This window comes from Uranotaenia lowii, chromosome 3 (genome assembly GCF_029784155.1).
Source record: "Uranotaenia lowii strain MFRU-FL chromosome 3, ASM2978415v1, whole genome shotgun sequence".
Taxonomy (NCBI): Eukaryota; Metazoa; Arthropoda; class Insecta; order Diptera; family Culicidae; genus Uranotaenia; species Uranotaenia lowii.
The window spans coordinates 147,621,626-147,642,282 of record NC_073693.1 but is presented as its reverse complement, the minus strand read 5'-3'; the positions used below and the strand labels follow the sequence as shown (position 1 = coordinate 147,642,282).

The 20,657-nt window shown below is 38.6% G+C and overlaps 1 protein-coding gene across 2 annotated transcripts in view; it reads left to right on the top strand.

The window, feature by feature from the left end:
- The window catches only part of LOC129757203 (uncharacterized), a 483,998-nt gene that overhangs the window by 55,408 nt on the left and 407,933 nt on the right, over positions 1 to 20,657 (top strand). Inside the window, exon 1 of one of the 2 annotated variants that reach the window (XM_055754337.1) lies at positions 15,562 to 15,668. The exons of the other annotated variant lie outside the window; for it this stretch is intronic. The gene's annotated coding sequence lies outside the window, so the exon portion shown is untranslated. Of the gene's footprint in view, positions 1 to 15,561; positions 15,669 to 20,657 lie in introns of those variants that run through there. 2 annotated transcript variants of the gene reach the window in all.

Genomic DNA, 20,657 nt, shown 5'->3' with positions numbered 1-20,657 from the left:
TGTACAGGCCAATTTGTGTAGTCTATGGCCCGCTTAAGATTCACAGGAAAGTATTCCAATCAATGTTTTCCTTCACATAACTGGCTGAAAAAGCACAATTTTTTGAAACAGTGTCAGAAGAAACGATTATCTAATAAAAATTGCTACAAAGTGTTGGAAATTTGAGGTTAGATAGCAATCCGGATCTATTTAGTTTTAGTTGGTCAGTTTCCTCGTGGACTTTTAGACAGCTCGCCGAATTTGTGATGATATATCGAAATCGGGACCGAAAACATTGTTCCATCTTCCGACAAAATAATGCTTTGTAAAAATGGCGCCTCATACTAATATTGCACTAGACTAGTTTCACAAAACAATGACGACAAATCGGTATTTGTTGAGTGAATCTTGAAAACCCTTACCTGAGAATATTCGCAATGAGCCTGAGAGCTATGTAAACAGCATTTTAAACTGTTTGGATACCTTATTCACTGTTTAAACCAAATTAAGAAGTGCGCGGCCATTGGTACACCAACACTTTTTACAAATTCGCGTTTTTTGTGACGTTAGAATGAAAAATCTCTCACTTTTAAATTTTTCCCTTATAGAACGTAAGTTTGACTACGTGTCAGTGCTTTTGTTTTCGGAATCGCACAAAAAACGATTTTTGTACGGCACAGAGAACATTCATCATAGCTTAAATGCGCGGCCATTGGGTCCTTCACGGTACAATACACACATAAATTTTAGTGTTTCCTCATAATTTGTTTTTATTTCTGGTTACAAAAACTGAATCATCCCCCCATTCTAGTTGTCTGACCATGTGATTGTTGATTTTTCAATCAGTTGTGTAGTTGTTGTCGCTAGGATGTTGTTTTTCAATCGTTCTCTCTCTGTCTCTCTTTCTCTTCCAGAAAAACAACAATCAATGAAAAACAGTTTTTGCCACTATGAGGGGATGGGAAATTGGATTTCAACTGCAAATGGCACCGGAGCAATTAGAATCGTACTATCCCAAATCGTTTGATAAAAGTCCTGTTTCGAGTGGCCTTTTGGCTGAGAGCTTTTTTGGTTCTTCTTCAAAAATTATTTGATTGCACGGTTCAATTGTTTGATAGTTGATTTGTACAACAATATTCGCCTCGCTGAATTGTTTGACATGTTACTTTTCGAGCAATCAAACATATTTAAATTGGGGTTTTCATAAAAGTGCTTTCGATATCTGGAAACACATAATAATTTGCATGGGTTTCTGATTTCATATTCTGGTTTTCAATTGGTGGTATGCTTTTATCGTATTTTCTTTAATCACGTTTTCAAGTTTTAAACTGCTCATTTTTATACATTTTTATCTTGAGAAAAAAAAATTAACCTTATACTGAAACCATTTCCTCAAAAACCCCAAATAAATACATCAATTTTAATGGGTTCAACCAGTCAACTTAACAAGTCGTCAAGGGCTCAGCAAACGGTTTCCTGGTGGGCTCCTTAAGGATCTCTAAGCCAAACATAACCCCGTCAAGATGCCGCAAACGTAATGCTCCGAGAGGCACTTTTCCTTCATTTCAACCCATATCGCAAATACGATATTCAAATATCACATTAACGGTAAAAAGGTTCGACCGGGCATAAAAGTACAGAGAGCTGCCGTTATTTTCGTCCCTCCGGCAGGCAGCCCTCGGAATAAATCCGGGTACCCACCCTAACGCAAATAAAACCCCTTTTTCTAATCCTCCAAATTCCATTAGCTTCAACTGGGTGCCCTTTTTCCTTCGTCAATTTTACCTCTTGTACCTACTCCCACGCAACATTTTCTGGTTTGGAATAAGGACGGTTTCACTAGTGTACTTGAAACAGCCTCTTTTCCCTGTTTATATCAGTGTGGTTTGAAGGTATATCTTACTTTTCACTCGGAAAACCCCAAAAGATGTTGGTTTTTTTACGAAAGTACACACTTGAATTCGACCAACAGTTTTGGGTTTTTTGTCCTCGCTTCAAGAGCCGGGATACCGTTGAATTTTTTTGTCCCATTTGAATGGATTTCCATGGCTTTGTTTTATCTCATCACAAAGGCCATTCACCAAAACTATCCAACCGGCTAACGAAGTTTCGTACCCAATCATCTCAACGCATGTCGTCTCTAAGTCAAAAGTGGATTTGCTAAGTATTCTTCAAACTTTTATTCCATATTTGTAAGAAAGTGTAAGTTCAAGGAATAAATTGATTTCCTTTATTCATTTTATATTACATTGCTCTTCATTTTCAAAGACATTTTTGTTCATCTATCGACAGACAGTGAAACTGATGAGTACACACACCTGTTATTTCCACACAAAAAGTTTACCTTTCGGAAGCACCTTTTAGGTGCAGTAATTGATTATGTTGTCTGTTGCTTTTTTGGCTACACTTACCCCAGGATACGGATGGAAGATGGGAACCGAAAGGATCATGTGTAACTTTTCTAATTAAATTAAATGTTGATGGAAGTTTGTCCTGAGACAGACAGGACAACCGGTCACGTTCGTGCTAATCTGTAGCCTCACGATGACGAAGGGTGATTGAGCTCGATAGACCACAGTTTCAGGAATAATCGATAATACTTTTGTAGTCCTGTGTAAAGATTATGTGTTTGAAAGTGGGCGAATTATGAATAACATTGTTGAAAAAAATACTTCTTTCGTAGGTCTGTGCTAATATTTTGTATTTGAAAGTGGACAATAAACATTTTTGAAAAAAAACGTTCACGATTTCAAATAAGAACGATTGGAGGTAAATAATAACCATAAATATTTTTTATTGAGTCTTCTTACAGTCTTATCGGTCAAGGTTATTTTTTCGTTTTGTAAGATCCAGGGCCGCATAAATCTTAGGAGGGCCTGGGGCAATTTTTCCAAAGGGGTCCCTATATATTTTTTTATATTTTTCAATTAATGATGTAGGTAAATTTGAAGCAGTTTGTTTGAAAAGCCATCTAACCCATTAGTCACTGTACGGGCATGGTGACAACCTCCACTGGGGTAGTATAAGCACCATTAATCGGGGCACGATGAGCATAAATCATTTAAAAAAAACCTTTTTAATTGGCATAACATGGTTGAAATAGCCGAATGAAATTGACCATTTTAACTTCATCTGCAGATCAGATGACGATTTTACGAAATTCAGAATTGCACCTCAATCACAATTTTAATTTGACAGATTGATTGGAATTTCTAATATATACTAAGGAATTGAAGTTTTGGACAGAATTAAACAAACAATAAGTTTTTTTTATTCCTACATGAAAACTTCGAAATCAATATTTAAATGTAGCACATGAATTTGAATCAGAAATCTGGTAAAAGATAAAATTAGTGGATGAATCGATAATTATAATTTTAAATAAAAATGTTGATTTTGGTTCAGTCATGCAAATAAGAATTCATATGCAGACTATATTTTAACAAATAGAAATTAAAATTTTAGGGAGGGAAATGGTATGATTAATCTGAATAAAATACCATCCTATATTTAAATCGAATTTTTGCATTCATAGAGTTTCTTGTAAAACAAGCGAAACCACCTTCAAAACTCGAAAATCAAATGTTATCAATGAACTATTAATAGTCTTATTTTAAAAAAAGAAGAACTATAAATATATGCTCAAAACAAGAAATCATATTTTAAAACATCTAGAAAGAAAGCTTCGTACCCGAGTTGAAAAAAAAAGTTAAAGAATATAGACTGTATTCGAAAAAAAATGCTACACTTTGTTTCGGGAATACTTTGAGAAGCCCTTCTTAACTTCTACAAGGTAAACAAGTTGCCCACCAGTAAAATAATCAAAATGCTGTGGTCAAATCGTGCGCAAAATATTTAGACTGCTAACAAGGAGAATTTTTTTAAATTTCGTAATGGACAGCATAACGAACTCTTCAGTGAGCATCTGGAAGGTTTCCAGTCAAAAAAACAATTCATTGACAAGTCCCGCCAAAATGTTCCGGAGATAAACAAGAAAAAAAATTGAAAAAATTTGATGTCTAGCACCTGAGTAGGCTGATGATTGGTTGGAAAGTTTATACATTCAGCAAAAACTGTGGTGGACTTATAAAAAGAAAAATATTTTATGTTGTTTTCGTGGCGAAGGAGAAAAAACGGCTAAATTTTTCATAACTTTTACCGAATAAAAAATTTCGAGTAATAATTTAAAAACTTGTATGATCAATGAATGTAAAGAATCCAATGTCTGCATCCCGAAAATTAACGGCCGGAATACTAAACTTAAAATGCATGTTTCGGAATCATGTTTTAATCGAGGTAAGAATCAGGATCAGGATATTGTTCCTTATCAGTATCAGATTCTGATTCTGCACCACTTCGGAAAACATCCCTCCAAACGTCGAAGTCAAAATGCTCGGAAAAACGGTTGAACAATTTCATTGCACCGATGAGGGCGCTATTTGCTCCATAATTGTTCATTCGAATAGGAACATATGTACAATTGAAGATCCTGATTTCTAAGACCACAGGGTCGCACACTTAGTGGAATAGCTTCCAGTAGAGTGGGACAGTAGACTTAGTCGATTTGGGGTCATTTTTGAATTTCTCAAACCCTGGTGTCTAAAAAGCTTCGTCTTGGTCCAAAACTCATCCATGATTTTTTACAGAATTTTTAAGTAACGTTTACATGAGTAAATTTGAATTTTTAGGTTTGTATGGGAAAATTGGATATTTTGTACTGAAAAATCAACATCATTTTTGTTTCTTCTGTGGAGCCGAGCCAGATGATGGTTTTTGTGCCAATTTATAAATTACCTTAAGGAAATTTTCTACTGAACAACTTTCTTGAAGATTGTAACTGCGTATCTTATTGGGCAAATAAGATATTAGCTATTAGTCAAATAACTGCGAAACCAGTCAAGTAAAGTACCACTGAACCCCAGGCGTCCAAGTATCCCTATTGGAATTTCGTGGCTCACTTTGTCGAATGCAGCTGACAAATCGGTGTATATGGCATCAGTTTGAGATTTTGCAGCAAAACTTTCATGCACAAAAGAAGTGAACGTCAACAAGTTGCTTGTCGTGGAGCGTTTAGGCATGAATCCGTGCTGGTCATTAGAAATGTAATTCTTACAAAACGAGGAGATGGGATCCAAGACCACAAATTCGAATAGTTTGGCTATCGAACATAAGGCTGAGATTCCACGGTAGTTGTTGACATCTCGTTTATCACCTTTTTTGTGGACCGGGAACATATAAACTTCTTTTCACAGTAGTGGAAAGCTAGCTCTGTCAAGCGAAGCTTGAAAAATAAGACGAATAGGAGTCAACAAAACAGGCATGAAACTTTTTAAAAACGAAGCTGGTATCCCGTCCGGACCCGTAGAAAAGGAATTCTTGAGCTTCGACGCTGCCTTTGAGATGATTGCATCCTCGATTTCAATACCGTTTAATGAAAAGCCCAGTGGCGAAATGTTCCTGATAGTTGATCACCCAAGTGGTAAACCGCGTCTCCCCAGTATGCTACTCTAGGTCCAAGGGTGCAATTGGTCGACTCTAGATACTATGTACCCTACGCCATAAGCTCCACCTGGGGCCCCTGGCTATAATTCCCATGTGGACATGCAACGAAGGCTGTATCTTTAATAAAAGACCAAGTCCACTCTTAAGCGCTAATCGGCTTACTCGGTTTCAAGTCAAAACTCCTGTTTATATATCTTTCCTCTTGTTACGATTCTAGACTAAGGACCTCTCTTCTGACGACTTGAAGTGCGGACTTTATTCGTAACTCGAGGCTCGCTTGGTTCCCACAACTATCGTGCGCTCCGCCTCTGTTCGAGACCACTGCTAGAGACCAATGACCTCTCCTCTAACAACTTGAGATCTTGGCTCCGCTTGGTTTGGCTCGAAACCCTCTCCTCTTTTCCCGTCCATGTGCCAGTTCGCGACGTACAGTTGCGTTCAAAAAAGAATGAAATCGCTTGAAGCTGCGTACCCACTTCCAACTTTGATAAGCTGCCATTTCTCTCTCGGTTGATATTTTTTCATGAAAATTTTACACAATCTAGTTCAACTATCCAACTAACATTGCACAAAATTTAAACTCTTTACATTTACGGGAAACAAAGATACAGCTATTCCCGTAAAAAAGGGAAATTTGGAGTTGCTTCACTAAATTGGCTGTATCTTTGACAATTTTCATTGAAAAATCTTGAAATTTGGTCAAAAGATGTGAAAATGTTTGATCTAATACCAGGCACAGTTTCGTCAAAATCGATGAACGTGATCAAAAATGGTGCCGGGTTGAAAATGAGGTTCATTATCGCCCAACAGACGATTTCATTCTTTTTTGGACGGATGTTTATATGAAAATCTTCGAAATCCATATATTCTTGATATTTTCTATCACAAAACCAAAATTTATCACAAAGAATGTTGTAAATTGATAGGAACTTTATTCTTCCTTTGTTTAGAAACAGAAATTGTTCCAACAGAACTGGTATTGAAACACAAGAGCGAATAGAATATTCGCTTAAATTGTAGATCAAATTTGTTTATCGGTATAATTAGCAGGTCATATCTGAAGCTCTGTTCTTCATATTTTGAACTCTGTTGAAACATTTTCTCTTTCGAAACAAAGAACGAATAAAGATTTTAGCAATTTATAACATTCTTTGTGATAATTTTTGGTTTTGTGAAAGAAAATACCAAGAATACATGGATTACGCTGATTTCCATATAAACATCCGTTCAAAAAAGAATGAAATCGTCTGCTGGGCGATAATGAACCTCATTTTCAACCCGGCACCATTTTTGATCACGTTCATCGATTTTGACGAACTTTGGCCTGGTATTAGATCAAACATTTTCACATCTTTTGATCAAATTTCAAGATTTTTCAATGAAAATTATCAAAGATACAGCCAATTTAGTGAAGCAACTCCAAATTTCCCTTTTTTACGGGAATAGCTGTATCTTTGTTTCCCGTCAATGTAAAGACTTCAAATTTTGTGCAATGTTAGTTGGATAGTTGAACTAGATTGTGTGAAATTTTCATTAAAAAATATCAGCCGTGAGAGAAATGGTAGCTTGTCAAAGTTGGAAGTTGGTGCGCAGCTTCAAGCGATTGCATTCTTTTTTGAACGCAACTGTATCTAGCAGCTCGGCATACGCAGTGTTACAATTTAGCCTAAGGTAACAGTTTTTATGGCAAACCACTAAAAGCAAAAGACATCTAATTTGCTTGAAAACAAGAGCCAGAAAGATAATTTTCTGGAAACCTTTGTCTAAAAGCGATGTCCATCAGTTCTCGGACAAGAGTTTCCGTTAGAGTAAATCGGTAGTGTAAACAGTCTACAAAGGCCGGAGTTTTTCGATGCGCTAACTCACGGCTAAATTGTTTCGCGGACTGTGGATTGAATTTCGTTGTTCGGCTTAAAAAACGGTTGTGTGATCGTAGTGCATGTGATCGTGTGAAGTAATACACGAATGTGGCTATAAAATCTAGAGAATATCGAAAAAGGTCTTCTTCGTGGTGCATGCCGCATGCCACCGACCGACTCGATACGGTAAGAGCCCTTTACCAAACACATTTCGATTTTAATCTAAATCCCTCCAAACCAAAATTGCAGCCAGAAGCACCGATCGACTACCGATCAGCGAGCGGAGTATCAATTGTGTCCAGCGTGAAATTTAAGTAAGACAAAACAATTGCAAAATGTTCTCCTATTGCATCACATGTCTTCTACAGATTAGGACGACACACAGTGGTTCAAATCCCCAAAATGCCGGAAAAAAGCCCATTTTTCAAGTCAGCATCAACCAAATTTTTTGTAATGGAAACAAATCTCCAATATTCTAGGAACGTTATGATGTATTCAGATATTTTTAGGACCTTTTATACACCTTCTATGAAACAAACATGAACGACAACTTTAACACAAGAATTAAAAATAGGATTTTTTATTCTCAGCCCAATACAACTTAAAAAAGCATACAAATCTTTAAAAATTTATAAATGTTTATACCGAAGTGATGTATTATAATCTTAATCACAGTTTGGAGATAAAAAAGTTCCTTAATATCAAGTTTCGTTTGATTGAAAACCCAAAATTAGATGATTGATTTTTTTCGATTTACCCTATTTATCTTTCGGAAGCAAAAATAAAGCTTGCGCTGCCGATCGCCATGGTAAATTATACACTGTTGGATAGGTGGAAGTCTCATCAAAAACATATCTTAAAATCAGCTGCTAGTTTTTGCTATATTTTGGATACGAAATCATTGAGTGGAACGCTGTTTGGTTTAAAAATGCAAATTTTAAAGTATTTAGACAGAGTAAACCAAGCATTGTTAGCTTCGATACATATGCAAATTCACCTTGAAACATCAGTTTTAATGTATGTCCAACCAACCTACAGGAATTTAGGAGCCCATACTCAATTTTAAAAAAAATATTCATTATTAATTGAAAAATGTCCAATTTCCCAGTATAAAGCTCAAACCCCGTTTTAGCAGTTATTGGAAAAAATTACAAATTTTGAAATAAAATCTAATTTATTATTTTTTCCAACTTTTTGTCTATAATCTTTAACAAAATAGCTTTTAAATTATTTTTTCCCACTTTTTTTGATTTTGAACCACTGAACAACAGCAGAGGAGGACAGAAGAGAAGTGCCCCGTAGCCACTTTCTCGAATAGCGAGCAAGTATTGATCGTATCCGGCTTGAGAAACATGTTAGGCAAAATATTTGCAAAATATTCCCCTATTGCATCACATGTCTTCTACAGATTAGGACGACAGCAGGGGAGGACAGAAGTGAAGGGCCCCGTAGCCACTTTATCGATCCGAGCTCCGTGCACGCCAACGGCCTTCCTCGTGAAGTAAGCGGAACGTATAAAAACTTAAATGATTTGCCTAACACACTACATTTCACACTATAGGGCCGTTTTCGGGAGTTCGATCTTCTTCTTCGATCTTCGAAGTCATCGAGTCTCACAACGTTGAAATCTCCGATGTGACGGAGATCGAGTGCATGCGGGAACGTAGGAGAACCCGAGTCGTCATTGCATGAAGAAACGACAAAGCTGAGGAAGTTGCTGATCTCGGAAATTGCCCTCTAAAATTTGTGCAAACCAAACAACAAGTGCATGCAAACTTGTTGTTGTTGTCGTCGTTGTCATCGAAAGGAATTCGCACAAGAGCGAAAAGTGCATTAGCTGCGATCATCGAGCAGTCATCGGAAAGCTTGTGCAAAATGGAAACATCGAGCTAGCGCGCCGAGGAAGTGAGTGATTCGGAACTCACCACCCAGCATTGGGTGAAGGAAAATCGAGAGAGCGGAAGAATTTGTACCAGCACGATCGAATCAGCAGCATCCCGGTAAATTTGAATCGGCAGAAAGGTAACTCAAATCGCCAGAGGGATCGTAACGATCTCTCTGGCGATTTTGCATCATCACATCGTTAGAGAGGAACACACCATACGCGTGCCTTGGGTGAGTGCCACGAATTAAGCTAAGACACGCCCTCCAGAGAAACAAACGAACACAATCCGAATCGTGTTTGTATGTTTCCCTCCGAGACGCGTGTTCGCCTGCCTGAGAAGTCGACAGCTACGATTGAAAGCACACACGGAACACGGGAACAAAATGCGACCACACCGTGCGAGTGTACGATTCAAACTGATTTCGCATGTACGCATTCGTATTTGTTGCCTCTAGGTATCTCGGCAGGACAAACCGAATGAAAATATTTGCGTTCTTGGAGTGTCGCCGAGGTTAACCGTTTTATTCAAAGTTCGGTGACTCAACTCTCAATTTTTTGCATGCTCTGTCGATTTCTGAGAGGACGCGCTTACTGGGATGCCGATGCATGCAGAATTCTACTAGCGCGCTAGTTGCGAGTATTCAGAACAGCCAGCAGGAATTAAAATCGCATCCAAGCGAACTCGAAAAGTGCCCCAGCAGCGGAGAACCGTTACTGGCAATCAATTAACTGTGTATCACTACGGATTTGAATGTTTGTATAGTTTGTAAGTAGCATTTAAGTAAAATCATAGTTCCTAAGATTATGTGGATTTGCATGCAATAATAAGCACAACGTCATGAACATGCAATCTGAATTCATTTATTTGCGCTATTTGATATTCTGAGCACCTTAACAACATAGAGAGTGCTTTAGCCGGGCGTGGACGATTATGCTACGGAGCTCGAATTGCAAATAGATTTCAAAGTAGTTTAAATCCGAATAGCCACGGATAAGGCGAATTAAAGAACGAATTTGCTGGGTTTCTGAACGCAAAATCAAAAGTCGTTATAGCAGAAGGTTAAGTCTTTTCTTTGTATGCTTTACTGCTACACTGCAAAAAATTGACACTTATAGTTTATGTTCCTTCACACATAAGCCAATTAATGTCTGCTACTATATGATTCAAATAATATTTATGTTTGAGTTTCAGTTTTAATTGGATTGGAATATGATGTTCATTACCTTACACATAACTTTTATGAATATCATCTTTGAAAAATTTCACTCTTTCAAAATGGCCGAGATTGATAAAGAAACACGAGGTGCCGATGAAAAAACTTTTTCTCGGAATAATAAAGGCAATTAAGGTTAGTAGATTTTATGAAAAACTTTAAAAGACGGTGTTTCTGACGATAACCACACAGCCAATATATTTTTTTATCCTATCTCTCTTTCACAACAAGTTTTGGTGTTTGTTGCCGCCTTAAGCAATGTGTAATACAGATTCGTAAAAGGAACCTCAGATTTTTCGGATGATGAGCCACCGGAAAGGACAATAGTTTAGTGACAAAAATTAGCTTTAATAATTTATACGAAAAAAAAATTAATACAAAAAATGATAGCGTTTTAAATAAAATCACAATTTTCCTGCTTAATTCCAAACGCCGGAGACTAAATTCGAAAAAAAACCTAATTTAAAGCCTATTTTTAGGCGATTTCATTGCACACGTAACATCCATATGTGAATTTATCATTTTCATTAGTCGCATATAACCCTGAAATATTTCCTGAAAATATGTGTGACTTATAAATTTCATTTGGGAGACAAATTGCAAAAATCTATATAGGCTCACACATAGCCCCAATGTGTCGATTTGGTTGAGTGTAGGATCGGACGCCCACAACTCGAGGCTCCCTGCCGAAAGGGCATTCTACTCCGACCGTGGTCCGGTCTTCCTCCTTCCTTTGGCTGGCAACTTTGGGGCTGGCAACCCTAGGTTTTTTACCCGCCGTGTGCCGAATCGAGAGCAGCTTATCCTAGGCTCGCGTCTGTGAGACCACTTCCCCCTACGAGTTCAAATGCAGAGAAGGTCATTTCTTATCTCCGCAGCCTCCCTCGCAGAGAGCGCGCTCTACTCGAGTACTTTGCGACGGTAGCAGTGGAGATATCTGTAGGGAACAACGTGATGCAAAAGAATTTAACAAACGTATCTGTTCTGAAGCATTGAACAGGCTTGTTTTGAGTCACGATAAATAGATCAATTTTAGTAACTGAACGAAAGAGAGAAACAAATCTCTCTCTGTGCGTAATCCCGAGAGAGAAAAGAATTTTCAATTCAACGTCATTCTGTTAACTACTTTCAGCTCGAACGGCTGTTGGAAGCTATTCAAGAGTGATTTGATAAAGTTCACTACAATATCCTACACACGCACGCGACGTGCTAAGCAGCTCGGCATACGCAGAAGATTAAATCTTATCTTTGTACGTTTTACTGCGAGGATCGGACGCACACTACTCAGATGCTTCCCGGCAAAGGAATCACCGGTCGCGGACTGGTGCTGGTTCTAACTCCTCTGCAGGGCAGTCATGATCCGAGTGAACTCATTACTGACCACGTGCAAAGTGTTGATATCCTCACAGATCCTTCGCACGATGTTGTCGGCTGTCGTGTCTGGTCCTCAGGCAGCAAGCATATTAGTGCTTACCCCTTACAACCTCAGACAGTTGAACACTAAGTGATCTGGTGTCTTAACTGTGTCACCGCAGGTTGGGCAGAATGGCGAGGTCACATTTCCAAACCGATGGTGGTACTGCTTGAAGCATCGGTGACCAGTCAAGAACTGCGTTATGCTGGAATCTAACTCTCCATGTCTCCGATCCATCCAAAATCCGACGTTAGGGGTCAAGCGATAGGTTCCCCAGCCGCGTTTCAAGCTGTCCTAGTGCTGCCAGATGGACATCGAGGCCTCTCTGCCATGTTTCCGCACATCGGGCATGTGCTTGTGCTCGTAGCAGAAGATATATTCCTCTAGCAAGACCGAGATGGGCATGACCCCGCCACAGCATCAGCAGCTACCGAAGACACTGTTCGGAATGCGCTGATAACTCGTAGGTATCTTTCTGTAACCCATGTCACGGCCAGTTTAGCTTTATCGGTTACCCAATTATTGCCATCCGAGGACCTGCGATACGGGTCTGCCACCAACGCCATGTCCAACTTTTCCGTATGCCATCTGTCGCAACAGCTGGTGTGCTGAGTGGCAGTGGTTGAAGTTAAGCTAAACTGCTTCTATCCCTGCGGAGGTGCAGCCGTCGCCTTTTGGAAGGCGGAGTACCTAGAGTTGCCAGCCTTGTGTTCTCCACCACAGTGGAGACATTTAGCCTCTTTGGTATAGCTAGCCGCCTAATGGCCGGTTTCACCGCACCGCCAGAACTGACCACTTCTATCGGTATCCTTGCAGGCAAACGATTTGTGTCCGTACTCGACACAACGGAAGCACCTTTCCGATTGCTGAGGGATGGCAATCTAGCAGAAAGACCGTCCCACCTTTAGCCGCATACACTCAGTTCTGGGTATACTACCGCAACCGGAAGTTTCGCGAACGCCACCTGTGTTCCGGATTTGGGAGGACCTTCCCATACCATGATCGAGGTCTGGTCCGTTTGGATCTTGCACAGGTCCTTCAGGGCATTCTTGACCTCTACCTATGTGGCTATCTCGTCAAGATTCTTAATTATGACGGTAACCGTGGTGCTCAAGGCACGGATTTTCGCCGTCTCTGCGACTATCTCCTTCATGAGCACGCTATACTCCGCGCTTTTGATGGTTGAGCCACGTCTGAGCTCCAGGATCTTCAGACCAGAGCGTGCTTGGTAGATTCTCCTCTCGGCCCCTTCTAGGCCCACCAGCCTATCGCTCGTCCTCATCGGGCGAAGGACATCGGCGTAGGTACCTTCCGGTACCTTTATCACCAACGCCTCCCGCATGTTCCTGAATCGGATTGGATTGGGCTTGGACTTGGGTTTGTCTTTGGCTTCCGTGGCCTTTTTCCTTTTGCGCTCAACTGCCTGCCACCCAGTTGGCGCTTCGGGAACTTGGCCTCCCTCCTTTATCTCGTTTTCGCCCGGGTCCCCTGATGGTTTCTTCGGGACTCCAGGTCTCGTTTTCCCTGGAGAACCTCTTTTTCTTTTGCCGTTTCCGACAAACTCCGTTTCGCCATCGGTCCATGCGAAGACCGAAGACCGAGTCGTTTCCGCTCGCAGAGGGGTAACCACTTCCTCTTTACCACGTGTCTCCCTTAAACACTCCGGTGCAGTGAGCAAGCTCACCACTGTTAGGTTCGCCATTACGAACAGTGCTATCACGTTAGCAAGTTTCTGACGGATCTCTTTTTGGATGTGACTTCTTTCTAACAAATTCCACAAGGTCCTAGATGCCCGCCATTGCCACCGCTAACTCAGCAGGATCCTCAGGGTCCTGAAGCTCCGGGTAGCTTAGGAGTTCCTCGACTGCCTGCTGGACTTCGAAAAAGGGGTCATCACTCTCTTTTACTTTTACAGGCGTCCTTACCGGCACAGCGGGTTGCCTAACCGGCAAGCGCCATAGTCCACTCCCGCCAAACGGATTGGGACAATCGTCCATCTCCACCTCTATCTTTTCCTTCCGCGATTTTGATATATTATTTGTCTTAATGTTTGAACGCACGAGTCGCGAGGTAAATATATGGTCCCCTGCACCAGTGCACTGTGCCTGTTTAGCGCAGAAAGGACTGGAAAACTGTGGGGTGTATCCTGGTGCCCTACAGGCTACCATTAGAGACTGACGTGATTTTCCGACCCGCAAGCCTTTCAGGCTCAACGGCACGGTTCAGCATCTCACGTGGGTCAAAGGGAGTCGGTTTACGATAGAGATTCCATGGTCATAGTCAAAGTAAAGTTCGTTTGCAAGGGTTTGCAAGGAGGAGGGGGGGGGTTAGTTCTCTCGGCCGTACGTAATGCAGACACGTTTCCACTCTGCACCACGAGGAGGAGGAACTCCGCAGAGCAAAATGAGAAAATTAATTCTGAAATGCTTAATATACATATAGATATTTTATATCGACTATAATCGAAACAAAAAAAATCAAATTAAGCAGGAAAAGATACTCAAACATACACCCCAACAAAACTTTGTTTGATTTTGATTGAATAAATTTAGTTTTTCTTATTTACATGGTTTTTATTTAATAATTTTTGTTTCACATCACAAAGTCGAGCTTCTGCAGATTTATATGTGATATAAAAGTCGGGTCTAGAGGTTAATTTCAGAGATTTTCTTTAACTTGAACCAGAAGCCAATTTGAATTAAAATTTAAAACGCATCCATGAAAAATGAAAGAAAAAATCTTCCTGGAAAAACCTTCATGGGGTCGGTTTTACTCCTTTAATTTGGAGGTTCAGCCCCCCACAATTATTGCACCCACCACTTTGATAGTAAATTGGAATTTTAGTTGTGCAACTGTGTTCGAAAAGGGAATTTTCATAACAAAAACAAAACACAAAAATTATATATCTACATAGGTACCAAAATTATGTTCTTAAGCTATACTTCATTGAATAAACATTGTTAATTTTGAATGTATCACTAAGTTAAACAGCAATCAACGCTGACACAAAAAAAAGAACGCAAGCCAAAGGTGTGCTTTTAACCAAAGTCATTCTCAAACATAGTCAGAAAATTTTATCAATTTACCTTAACCGTTTTATCTTTTGTTTCCTTCCAGGTGAGTCCCTTCGTCGGCGGTGTTGGTTCCTTCAACGAGCAGTGAAGGCCTTCTCCTTTGAGATTGTAGGTAAAGTCAAAAGTCACTCCATTGCATCGCATCGGGATGCATCCAGGGCGCAGGCTGTGCTGTTGCAAAGTTCCGCAATCATCTACGAAAAAGTGCCCAAGTGAGAAGGCAGCAACAAAAAAAAACCCTTTTTGTTGTAACCTTAGTTGACGAGCACTGTTTCTTTCAAGCCGGAAGAAAAGAGGGTGCTCGAGCAAACACTTCCATTCAGCCGGAGAAGTTGAACGACCAAAGTAAGGGTGCAAAATTTCGATGTAATTAAAGCTTAAACTCCGGCGCTTTATTCTCGAGCAAAGAGATTTTCGCGCGCAATTTCACTGGATACAAAATGGAAACACAAAACCTTGGATGGGTGAGAAACAGCTGAGAGTAAAAAAAAGTAAAGCATCTAAGAAGTGTGAAAAGAACCCCAAGGTTTGGAAGCGGAAAAATCTGTTTTTTGTTAGCGGACCTTTTTTTCGGCGCTGCTCTGTTTGAAAAGTGGTTAAATTGCCAAAAGCCAAACTTCTCGGATCCTCCAAAGTCGGCACTACATCCATGGCATGGTGCCGGCGTAAAATACTCTCAAGAGATTGGATTTGAATTGAGCTCACGATGGGGCTTGGGGCAAAAAGTTCTAGAAATTCTAGGTAATTGGGTGAGGAACAAATTTTTTCTTAATTTTTTGCTTAGACAATGGGCGAAACCCCCGTTCGTCTTCAGCAAGACTTTTCTGTTGAACTATGCTTCTTCGCGAACAAATGAAAAAAAAATTGTTTGCTTTTGAAGGCAATCACTGGAAAATGTTGGTTGAAATATCCCTTATTTACTCATGCTGTTTTTTGTAGGGGAGAATGGAGTATCGTGGGCCATGGGGAAACGTGGGCCACTTTTAATATGTCAGATGTGTGTTGATATAAAAATCTCAAACCAACTGTCATCGTCGTTGCTTTGCGTGAGCATGTATTCCTATATTTTGTTGACTGAAATACGCATGATATGCATTTTTTATTTATCAAGCTAAAAAAAAGTTAGAAAAATTTACTTACATAATTAAAAAAACACCCGCTAATTTCATCGATGGGGAACCTAAAGTGCATAACAAAGTATGCTCATACGCTTATGATCTTAGTTTTGTCATGATCTTTCACGTGGAAAAGGGAACATCCATAAATGATGTAGCTTTTTTTACGAGTTTTTATACCCCCTCTCCCCCTCGTAGCATTTCGTCACAAAGTCATAGACCCCCCCCTATATAATAACGTAGCTTTAATAACCCCCCCCCCATTTGTAAAAATCGTTTTTAATTTTTACTTTTATTATCAGCATTTTGCAAGAATAATACAAAAAATAACAAAAAAAGGAAAGAAGTTATAAATGGAAGTTTAAAAAAGCATATCAATTAGTCAAAAAAAATCAAGCTACTTTTCAACAAACAGGATAGCTAGTAAGTATTCAATCAGTTGCGTCGGTCCAAATTATCTCTTTTCGGGATTCCAATGAAATCGTTGGGCAGCTTTCCTCCATCGTCTGTTCGGCTGAAATAATTGCATCTGCGATGTCAGCTGCCTCCACTCACTCTCTATCGTCCTCCGGAGTGATGACCAGCACTTCGTGTCCTCTTTTGCCTACAATTCGCTTTGGACGAATCTTTCTATCCGAGACTGGGGCCTTGTGAATTTTGCTATGCTCCTTTTGGAGAACATTTGAAGCAAAATATAAATTGCATTTCTTGCATGTACGCTCCTTGATACGCTTGAAAACAGTCGGGCAGTAGGAGCCAAAAGCTACATGTTCAGACTAGATTGAATTAGGCATAATTATGCTCAATTTAGATTTTTTTTTCGATATTTAATTAAAGCTACGTAGCTTTACTTGAACCCCTACCCCCCCCCCCTCTCGTCACACATCGCCACACAAAGTCAAACTCCCCCCTCCCCCTCAAATGCTACGTCATTTATGGATATTCTCAAAGGAATTTTTGATGAAACAACAATAAGTCACACAAACGCAACCAATTTGCAAATCATAGCTTGTGGGGAATCGTGGGCCACACATCTTGAATCACCTATATTTTTATGTTTTTATACACATTCAGAACTTAAAATACGTTTTAATTATCTGCAAAGTTTTCTAATGCCAAATGAAGAGTTATGAAAAATATTTTGTCCATCCTATATAAGAAATTTTGCCAAAACATTCAAGAGCCAGGTTTTGGAATCTATGCGATCATACACAGCTCTCTTTATTATATCATGATCTGAAATTGCTTTAAAATAACGAAATGAATTAGGAAATCACAGTTTTAGGTCAACTCATATACTTTGCATGTTATTTGGTCAATTTGGATTTGGTGGCCCACAATTCCCCACCATTTTTCAAAATCTAAAAAATATTGCGTTTTTCCAAACAGTCAGAATTTGGGGAAAATAACTTATTAGAAAATTAAAAAAAAAATATCTTATGATACCTTGAAAATGTAGAAAACCATACCATTTTTTATTTTCATTTTATCTTTTATAATAAAGAAGTTATGGAACAACGAAAAAAAGTGGCCCATGGTTCCCCACTCTCCCATATTAATTTTGATGGTTTCATTTTGGTCAGTTTTGTAATTTCTGTAATTTTTGTTGATTTATTATTTTTGTCAATGTTATAATTTTTGTCATTTTTGACATTTTTGTCATGTTTTTCATTTTTAGCAATATTTTAAGTTTTCCGAAGCAGTTTTTCAAGCTTCCTTTACTATTAAAAGCTTCATGGATTTTTATTTAGGAATGAATTAAACTTTTTCGTAAAATTTTATTAATTTTATCATGTTTCGAACAAACAAGTGCACAAGCTTCATATAACAAAAGGTGTAAAAGCAAAATAATTCGTTTCGTTACTAACCTCAACCGAGGCAACCAAAACAATTATTGTTTGTAGAAATTTTGCAGAAGTAAGAAGGTAGGGTAAGCCATAAACGGACGTGTTGGTTCATTGTTTTTAATCCTGGAAATCCTCGAACAAAGTGTTTCCACGAAAAGCAAATGTTGGATTCTCGGAATGAGACAGACGAATCATAAACAACGCCTCCACGCGGTTCTCGATTGTGGAAAACAAAAATCCGTCAAGCAAGCAAAGCTTCCGTAAATGCGATGAATTTATGCAAATTACACCATCTTGATGTATTCCACTGTTTACTGGTTGTCCTCGCTGCTCTGCTGAGGGATTTGTCTGGGGTTTTCGTTATGCTTTAAATAATGGTTTCAACGATTTTCCGACGGAAGACAGGTTTAGTGTATGTACTTAAAAAAATTAATGGAAATTATTTATTTCCTCTCAAAATTGGCTTCTCTTTGAAAAAAAAAAAGTTTTAATGGGTACCTCAACTTTTTTTTCGCTCGAAATCGTAAACAAGTTAAAATCGGAGGGGTTAAAATTTTTTAATTTAAGACGGCAAAGAGGATAAGAAGATTTTTTTCAGAAAATATGTTGAAAAGCATTTGTAATGGGAGCTAGACCACGTGCTCAACTCTTTGTCCTGAATCACTTAACTGTATCGAAGAAGCAGTTACCGATAGAACCGGCTTTTCCTCTTCTTCTTCTTCTTCTTCTTCTTCTTCTTCTTCTTCTTCTTCTTCTTCTTCTTCTTCTTCTTCTTCTTCTTCTTCTTCTTCTTCTTCTTCTTCTTCTTCTTCTTCTTCTTCTTCTTCTTCTTCTTCTTCTTCTTTCTCCTCCTTCTTCTTCCAAAATATTTAGACGTTAGAAATCTGTAAAATGTGTTTTAAGTCTTAAAATGATCCAAATGTTCAATTTTGAGGAAGATCTAAAGACCCCCGATGCAAATTGTCAGATAAAAAAAATCACATATTTTCTTGTTTGTTCCTTGCATATTGTCCGGTTTTTCTATGATTACACAAAGGCGTTTTAAATCGGGTAACGCAGATAGAAAAAAATCTGCATCACTATGCAGAAAGTAAGATACAAACTTTTTGAGATTATTGGAGATACACTGTGATAGATGTGGTGAAAAGTTCCCGAAATTCACAACAAAGTTGAAAAATAAGATAAAGTTACGCATGTGAACTTTGCATACCGCGAGCAGTCAAATGATGGCAAACACTTTCCCCTAAAACTCTTTTGTTTCTCGACCGATTTCTACAAAGATTATAGTTTTGGAAAGCTCGTAATGTGACTCAAATACAATTTGAAGACAAAATTGAGCTACAAATATTTTTTTCAAAGTTATTCATAGTCGAAGAAAAAAAAATCGAAAAACAGGCTTCGGGAAAAGGCTATAAATCAGTTATTAAGTACTCGAAAAGAACTTCACTTAGTGCATGAGAACGCTGCAATCCAGCGCAAAGCCAAATCCAGGTGCTAGAATAGTCTCAGAAAAGGCATGTGTAGCCGATGATTGCGAGCGCGACACTCTCTCGGTCGATAGGCCTTTCCGTGTTGATAATCTCTCTCCATCGTCCTTACTACACGCACACACATACGACGGCTGAGCTGCCGTGCCGCGATCGGTCGTCAGTTAGCTAACGATATTCGGTGAGATAGGTCGCGTGTCTCCCGTTAAGCTAAGGACGCGAAGCAGAACCTGCACAACGCATATTGATAAAAAGTTAAAAAAGAAACAGCTACCTTTGAAAAGTCGACAAAAATTCTGTGTTTTAGAAATCTAAAGATGCCAAAATGTCACAAATTACGTCAAATTTCCATTTCACTTCACAAAAAAATATCTACTGTAACGGGAACAGCTTTGGCGGTTGATTTATTAAAAATTACGGTTTTTACACCACTTTTTTACATTTTTAGTGGCCATTATCTTGAGAAATTTTCAAAAAATATTCCCATATGTGTAACATATAGCTTCTAACTTCAGCGTTCTCAGGCACTAAGTAAATTTTTTTTTCGAGTGATTTATAGCCTTTTTCCTGAAGTCTGTTTTTTTCGATTTTTTTTTCTTCGACTTTGAATAACTTTGAGAAAAATAATTGAATCTCAGTTTTGTCTGAAAACCGTATTTCAGTCACATTACGAGCTTTCCAAAACTATAAACTTTGTAGAAATCGATCGAGATAACAGAGAGTTTTAGCGGAAAAGGTGTTTACCGTCATTTGACCGCTCGCGGTATAAATAGGTATCTATATAAAAATGTCGGTATGTTTTGTGTTAAGTTTGCAATTGATCATCTGGACTTCATTTTTTGTGTAAATTTAACACAATAAATACAGTATTTTTAAATTAATAATAGAAAACACGATAAATAACGTATTTTGTTTTTGGAAAAAATCAACTTTATTTATTGGACCTGAATTTAACATTTAACAAAATTTCATTTCCTGTGGATTCTGTGAATCAGTTAAAAGCTTTCAGAAGTTATGAAAATGAGTAAAATTGATAGTTGAAATTGAAATTATTTTTTCGGATTTTTTACTTTCTGAATCAGTTTCTAATAACCTGGTAATAAATTTCGACTTTATATTGAAATGTTGAGTAGTAAGAATAAATTACCTACACAATGAATACAATATCATCAAAATCGATAAAAATAACAGCCAGGAGAACGAAATCAAACTATAACTCAAATTTCCCCAAAACGGATATTTAGCGAACGGCTTTGGAAGGTTAAGAAAGTACACTGAAGC